Source organism: Leptonychotes weddellii, chromosome 15 (assembly GCF_054177405.1).
Source record: "Leptonychotes weddellii isolate Sample4059 chromosome 15, ASM5417740v2, whole genome shotgun sequence".
Taxonomy (NCBI): domain Eukaryota; kingdom Metazoa; phylum Chordata; class Mammalia; order Carnivora; family Phocidae; genus Leptonychotes; species Leptonychotes weddellii.
The window spans coordinates 42,139,095-42,147,655 of NC_138383.1; positions in this window are offsets into that span (position 1 = coordinate 42,139,095).

The following is an 8,561-nucleotide window of genomic DNA, read 5'->3' on the forward strand; positions in this document are numbered from 1 at the left end:
TCAAATAAATAAAATCTTAAAAAAAAAAAACAACAAGAAAGAGATCCTGACACTGTGTACCTTTTTTTTTTTTTTTTTAAAGATTTTATTTATTTCTTTGACAGAGAAACACAGCGAGAGAGGGAACACAAGCAGGGGGAGTGGGAGAGGGAGAAGCAGGCTTCCCGCTGAGCAGGGAGCCTGATGCGGGGCTTGATCCCAGGACCCTGAGATCATGACCTGAGCCGAAGGCAGACGCTTAACGACTGAGCCACCCAGGCGCCCCGACACTGTGTACCTTTTAAGAAGCACATGGAAGATCATCATTTTTAGCTAATATATTTAGGGAAGACATACTTCACATCTTTTCCTGAGGTTTGGAGTTTGGCTGAAAAATAACATACCTTGAACTTTGTCCTCATTTTTTTTGGACTCTGATAAAATATACATAAGATTTACCATTTTAACCATTTTTAAATTAAAAATCATCTTTATTAAAAAAAATTTTTTTTTTTTCCTATTTCACCCATCCACCTCCCCTCTGGCAACCACCAGTTTGTTCTGTATTTAAGAGTCTGTTTTTTAATTTTTTCTTTGCTTGTTCCTTTTGTTTCTTAAATTCCATATATAAGTGAAGCCACTATGGTATTTGTCATTCTCTGCCATTTTGACCATTTTTTAAGTGCAATTCAGTAGCATTAAATACATGCACATTGCTGTGCAACCATCACCACCATCAGTCTCCAGAACTTTCTCATCACCCCACACCGCAATTCTGGGCCCCCATTAAACACCTCACCATTCTCTTCTCTCCAAGCTGGTGGTAACAACTACTCTACTTTCCATGAATCTGACTATGTCAGGTGCCTCAGTAAATGAAATCACACAACAGTCGCCCTTTTGTGTTTGGCTTATTTCACATAGCATGAGGTCTTCAGAGTTCATCCATGCTGTAGCACGTGTCCGAATTTCCCTCCCTTTTAAGTCTGGATAATATTCCACTGTACGTAGGCGCCACACAGTACTTTGGTTATCCATTTTTCCATCACTGACATTGGGTTGCTTCCACCTTTTGGCTACTGTCAGTAATGCTGCCATGAACATGAACAAATACCAAGTCCCTGCTTTCAAGCCTTCTGGGTATAGACCCAAAGAGGAATTGCTGGATCATACAGTAATTCTATATTTCGTTCAAAACAAGCTTTTGCTATTTAAGAGATCTATACTCTACTGCTACTATGAGCCTACAGTAAATTCACTCATTCCTGCAACAAATATTTATTGAGCAACTCCTATGTCCCAGGCGCTGAGTGAGGAACAAGAATACATGGGTCAAAAGGACAGAGGCCCTGCTTTTATGAGGAGCAGACAAACAAAAAAGTAAGAAATTCACAAGATAATTTCAGGTGGTAGTGATTGCCCTGAGGACAATAAATGGGTGGAGGGCTTCTTTAGGCCAAGCCGTGAAAGGTGTCTAAGCTGAGATCTGAAGTGGGAAGGGGCTAAGCTTCTGAGATCTGGGGTAAGAGCAAACACACCTTATCCTCCTAAATCACTCTTCACCTTATCACATTTAGTGCAAAGGCCCTAAAATGGGAAGAAGTTTGACTTGTTAAGGGCCAGAAATCAGGCCCGCATGGCTGAAGCTTGGGGAACAAAGCAGAGGCACAAAAGATGATACTTGGAAGGACCAAGGGTGAGAACAGGGATGGGAGAAGAGATTCTTCACCTTGACCGAACATACTTGACAAGTTTTAAACTGTGTTCTAGAAACCTTGGTCTTAAAGCCATTTCTCAATCCATCTGTGCAACCTGAAACTAACAACTAGAGAAACCCAACTGAGGGAGATCAAGGTTCCCGATGTCAAAAAGCAGGTTGGGGACACCTCCCAAGCTGGACCTTTCCAAGCCTCCCATGTCCCAACAGTGTAAGACCACACCCAAGGAAACTGCTAAAGCCAGCCTGCTGGGTTCAAATCCTGGTCTCCACTTCCTAATGTGCAACCCCAGTTACTGACACCTCTGTTTCTCAGTCCCCTCATATAAAACCCAGAAGTGAAGATAGTTCTGAGCTGGCAGGGAGGTTTAAATGAGCCACCGGACATACACAGAGCACTCACAACAGTGCCAGGCACAGAGTAAGTACTCAAAAACTACCAGCTACTACTCTTACGAAAGAAACGGAGGGACCTTCGGGCCATCTTTGTTACCACTCAGTAATCTGGACTGAGGACACACAGCCCACTGCAGCCATTACTATCATTTTAGTGCCGGATATTTCTGTTGGGGAAATGTCATTCACGTGTGGCATCATCCTCAGCTCAACCCCAGGGAAACAGACCTGGTAAGTGAATTTACTTGCCAAGGTCATCAGCCTCCCCATGGCCCCAAATCTTCCCCGGGCCTTTGTCACACAGGTGGAACCAGCCAGAAGTCTCCTGAGGGAACGACCCTGTTGAATGCCATCTGTGTGTCCCACATACAGATTTTGTGTTCCCTAGTATACAGAGGAGGAAACCGGGGCTCAGAGAGCTAAGTGGTCTAAGGTCGTACAACAAGGAGTCAGAATCTGAACTCCGGTTTACCTTTAATTCCAAAGCCACGTTCTCTTGACACTGCGCTAAATAAAAGCACAGGTTGCCCACCTCCAGCGCATGTTCCCTCAAGTAAGAAATTTAAAATATGATTCCATAAGAACCTGAACTGGTGTTTCCAGTCCGGCAACTGCCTGACTAAAGGCACATGTTTTGTGCTGGCCTCATGTGATCAAGGGTCACTTAACTTCCAGGACCTCGAAGCACAGGGCACGGGGCCAAGAACCCTACACCCCACAGTGCAACGTTTGTCTCCTAGCGCAGGGGGGTGACAGATTGCAGACAACAGGCGGAGCTCCTCCCCCGCAGGGATCTGCTCGCACTCCGAAAGCAGCGCGACCATATATGCAATGCTTGAGAAGCTTCCGTTTGATTCCGGGCCCTGCCATTTTGCTATCTGCAGGGTCGCGCCTAAATCGGCTCTTCTAGTCGAGCCGCACCTTCCTCGTCTGTAAAATGGGCTACGTGATAGCCCTCCACCTGCAGCACAGGGGATTCTGTAGCCAGGTGAAGGGTGCACTTAAATTGAACATGCTCTGCGAGAAACGTGCTCAGTGGGGAGCGGCTACCTTATCAGCTATAAGCATTCGCATCTGTGTCAAAGGCTGAGCCCACCACCCCTACTGCACCGACCGGTGACCAGGGACCGGGCATCGGGGCTCGCCGCCCTCTCGCCCCTCACCCCGGCCACTAACAAAGCGCCCCTCACCTTTTCCGGCTTCTCAGAGCTGCGGGGGAAGCGCGGCGACAAGGCGCACACCACAAAGAGAGCGCACACCCCGAGAGCGCCGGGGACGCCAAGGTCCTGGCACCTGAAGCTGCCCACCGACCGGAACAGGGTCCCGCACACCAGCCCAGCGACCCCGAGGCCTCGCGCTGCCGCCGCGGCCAGAGTCCGAGACCTGCCGACCCGCGCCCGACTGTGTGCCCGCCACGTGATACCTGCCGCGCGAGTCCGGAACCCAGAACTCGGCGCTCCGCGGTTCGCGCTCCACTCGGTGCCGGGTGCTCGCTGCCCGGCCCCGCCCCCGGAGGTGCCCAATCAGAGGGGCAGCCCCGCTCCGCGTGGCGCAGGCGCTATTGGCTGCAGCGGAGCGGTGGGCGGGGCTGCCCCTCCCCGCCCGGCCGGGGAACAGCCGTAGTGCGCTGCTTACCTAGTCCTTGGCTGCGGGCGAGGGGCGGGGGTTTCCGGGGTGTCGGCAGAGGGCCTGTCCCAGTGAATTTGGGTAGGCCGCGGAAATAGGGGTGAATTTTGTTGCTCATATTTGACATTTGCATTGTCCTATTTACAGTTTACCGCAGTGATCATTTAAATAGGACAAACGTGGGTTCGAACTCTTGACACTGTTACTCTCTATGTATGGAGTCCTAGGCCAGTCAGTTTATGTGAGTTTCATATTTCTCAACTTTGAATTGGAGATAATTTTATCCGCCTGACAGGACTCCCGGGAGGATTAATAGACGTATCTGAAACACTTAACGTCGTACCTGACACATTATAAGGGCTCAATAAGTATTAGCCATTGTTAAGAATAATAAAAACCGTGGGGCTGCACAGTATAGGGAAAGGAGCTGGCAAAGAGTCTCTCTTTTTTTTTTTATTTTTATTTGCGAGAGAGAGAATGAGAGACAGCATGAGAGGGGAAGGGTCAGAGGGAGAAGCAGACCCCCTGCTGAGCAGGGAGCCCGATGCGGGACTCGATCCCGGGACTCCAGGATCATGACCTGATGTCGCTTAACCAACTGAGCCACCCAGGCGCCCTCTTTTTTTTTTTTTTTAAGATTTTATTTATTTATTTAAGAGAGAGAGAGAGAGAGCACAAGAGGGAGGAGCGGGAGAGGGAGAAGCAGACTCCCCGCCGAGCAGGGAGCCCGACGCGGGACTCGATCCCGGGACTCCAGGATCCTGACCTGAGCCGAAGGCAGTCGCTTAACCAACTGAGCCATCCAGGCGCCCGCAAAGATTCTCTCTTTGGCTGAATTCTAGTCACGCTCTCCTGAATTCTTTTTCCACTAAGCCTTTTGGACTTCTGTGTTTGTCCAATTTTAGAAAGAATTCAGCTACGTCAGTTTAACTGGAACCCACGACCCTCTGTATCTGGATTCCTTGTCCTCCACCATCCTTGGTGATGTCGGATCCCCCTGGCCTGGTCAGTTTATCCAGAATCCCCCTTACCCCTTAGTAATTGTTCACCCACTGACTCCCCCCCACTCCCTCCTTGGCTGTAGATTCCTAATTGCCCATGCTATATTCAGAGTTTAGTTCCATCTCTCTCCCCCACTGCAATCGACCATCCAGCAAATTTGGTTTCGGGTAAGGACTCTCTTCTTGGCTTGTATATGGCTGCCTTCTCAGTATGTCCTCACGTGGCCTTTCCTTAGTGTGTGTGTGCACAAGGAGAGAGAACGAGCAAGATCTCTTCTTATAGGGACCCTCTTTTTTTTTTTTTTAAAGATTATATTTATTTATTTGACAGAGAGACACAGCGAGAGAGGGAACACAAGCAGGGGGAGTGGGAGAGGGAGAAACAGGCTTCCCGCTGAGCAGGGAGCCCGATGTGGGGCTCGATCCCAGGACCCTGGGATCATGACCTGAGCTGAAGGCAGATGCTTGACTGAGCCACCCAGGCGCCTTCCTGTTACATTTCTATATGAATCTTAGAATCAGCCTATCAACTTTTGCAAAAGCAGCTGGATTTTTTTTTTTTTAAAGGTTTTATTTATTTATTTGACAGCACAAGTACGCAGAGTGGTAGACAGAGGGAGAAGGAGAAGCAGGCTTCCCGCAGAGCAGGGAGCCCGATGCGGCGCTCTATCCCAGGACCCTGGGATCATGACCTGAGCCGAAGGCAGACGCTTAACGACTGAGCCACCCAGGCGCCCCGGGACCCTCTTCTAATAGGGATGCTAATCCTACCAGATCAAGGCCCCACCCTTGTGTCTTCACTTAACCTTAATTACCTCCTAAAGACCCGATCTCCAAATACAGTCCAATTGGGGTTTAGACCTCCAACATAAGAATGGGAGGGGGGGTGCGGAGGATGACAAATTCATTCCATAGCAATCAGAATGGCTAAAATCAAAAGATTACGCTAATGCCAAATGCTGGAGAAGAAGCTAAAAAACTGGATCTCTCATCCATCACCGGTAGAGATGTAAAATGGTACAGCCACTCTGGAAAACAGTTCGTCAGTGTCTTAACAAACTAAACCTACACTTTCCATATTGCCTAGCAATCATACTCCTGGACATTTACCCAGATAAACAAAAACTTTAGTCTACACGACCTATACATAAGCGTTCACAGCAGCTGTATTTGCAATACGCCCAAACTGGAAACAACTCAAATGTCCTTCATTAGATGAATGGTTAAACCAACTGTTATGGGAACTTTTTATTTTTCTATTCCCTATTTACAGAAGTGAAGATTCTAAAACCAACAGGCAGATCCAAAATCGATCTGCCTTGTCCTTCAGAGGGTGAAATGATAACCTAAAAAGCAGCTTCAAGAAGATGAAGAGGGTCAGAAGGAAGGAGATAACCAAGAGAAGAGCGAGACAAACAAGAGAGAAACACAAGAGTTGAATCAAAAGGGAACATTTCAACTAACACAGGGGTCCCACCAGCCTCTGATTCTAAAGAAGGAGATGATCAAGAAGGCAAAAAGAAGAGGGGCGCCTGGGTGGCTCAGTCAGTTGGGCATCCGACTCTTGGTTTCAGCTTAGGTCATGATCTCATGGATCATGGGATTGAGCCCCACTTTGAGCTCGATGCTGAGCGTGGAGCCTACTTAAAAAACAAAAAAACAAAAAAAAAAACTGAACAAAAAAACTGAACACTAAACAACATATTATCTACTGTAATGAAAATAAATCTTTTGGGCTCAAAGCACTAATTCAGTGGCCAGAAAGAGAACACAAATAGAGCAAACAAGAGATGAAGATCTTGAGACAGCTTCATTGACTGAATATTCAGATTCTAAAGTGAAGACTTCATTGTCAATAGTATTATTCCTGTGTTATAATTGTTGTAAAAATTTCCCACAAAGTACATACTACATACTGAGGCAGGCTATCATCCTGTTAAAAGTTTTTTTTTACCAAGCTTAAGATGAAGCTATGATTTGAAAGTTGTAAGTTCAGAGGAAGATAGCAATTGTACATTATTTCACTTGGAAAAAATAAAAATTCATTTTGTCTGGAAGCTACGTGTTAAGCTGGAATAACTAATGTGCCCCTGGAGAATGGTGCAATTTTGCCCGTCCCTTGACATTCTTTTGTTGTGTAATTCTTTAGAATCCTAATACTTGGTTTTTGTTTGTTTGTTTGTTTTGTTTTGTTTTTATTGGAAGAAAAAGAAACGAAATGATAGAGGTGTTGAAACTTGCAGATAAGAACATCAAAACAACTTTTAGAATTATGCTCAACCATTTAAAAACATACACGAATATAGTGAGAAGGGAAATCAGTGTAATCAAAAGCTTTAGAAAAATCAACAAAATTGGGACACCTAGGTGGCTCAGTTGATTCAGCGTCCCACTCTTGATTTCAGCTCAGGTCATGGTCTCAGGGTCGTGAGAGGTGCCCCTAAGATATGTTGACTTCATATCAGATACTGAGAAAAGCACATTACCTCTCAGCTTTTCTTCCTTGAAATGCATAACCTTGATTGAATCTGGAGAAAACACCATACAAACCCAAATTGAGGAGCATTTTACAAAATATCAGACTAGAACTCCACTAAATTGTCAAGGTTGTGAAAGACAAGGAAAGAAGTGAGGAACTGTCACAAACGGGAGAAGACTAAGGCTGTATGACATCTAAATGGGATACAGGATCCTGGATTGGAAACTGGAACAGGCAAAAATAAATCTTAGGAGAAACACTGGTGAAATCCAAATAAAGCATGCAGTTTAATTAATAGTAATGTACCAATGTTAATTTCCTAGTTTTAATCATTGCATTGTGGATATGTAAGTTGTTATCATTAGTGGAAGCTAGGAGAATGGTATATGGAAACACTGTATTAATTTTTTTATTGTAGTGAAATACACAGAACATAAACACATCAACTATTTTAATCATTTTTAAACATATAATTCAGTGGCATTCAGTACATTTACTATGTTATGCAGGCATCACCAACTAGAGTTCCAGAACATATTTATCAACCTAAAAGAACTCTGTAATATTTTTTTTAAAGATTTATTTATTTATTTAAGAGAGTGGGGGGTGGTGCAGAGGGAGAGAGAGACAGTCTTAAACAGACTCCATACTGAGCATGGAGCCTGACACAGGGCTCGGTCTCATGACCCTGAGATCACAACCTGAGCCAAAACCAAGAGCCAGATGCATAACTGACTGCGCCACCCAGGTGCCCCAGAACTCTGTAATATTTTTACAACTGTTCATAGAGCTAAAATTATTTCAAAATAAAAAGTTTAAAAATTCACCCATTTATGAGAAAAAGAAACTTTCAGCAAACTAGAAATAAGGAAACTTTCTCAGCCTGATAAAGGGTAGCTATGAAAAACAGATAGGTAACATAACACTTAATGGTAAAAGACTGAATGCTTTTCCCCCAAGATAGGGAGAAAGGTAGGGGTCATACTCTCACCACTTTTATAAAACTAATACCATATGAAACAGTGTCCAAAACCATGAAATACTTAGGGGTGAATTTAACCAAATATGTTTATTAAATGTACAATGAAAACTCTAAGGCATTGTTGGAAAAGTAAAAAAAGACTTAAATAAATGGAGAGATACACCAGCATACCATGCTCATGGACTGGAAGCTTCAATATTTTATGACAGCAATTCTCCTTAAATTGATGTGTAGGTTTAATGCAATCAGATAAAAATCCCAGTAGGCTTTTCTTTTTTTTTTTTTTTTAAAGATTTTATTTATTTATTTGAGACAGAGAGAATGAGAGAGAGAGAGCACATGAGAGGGGGGAGGGTCAAAGGAAGAAGCAGGCTCCCCGCC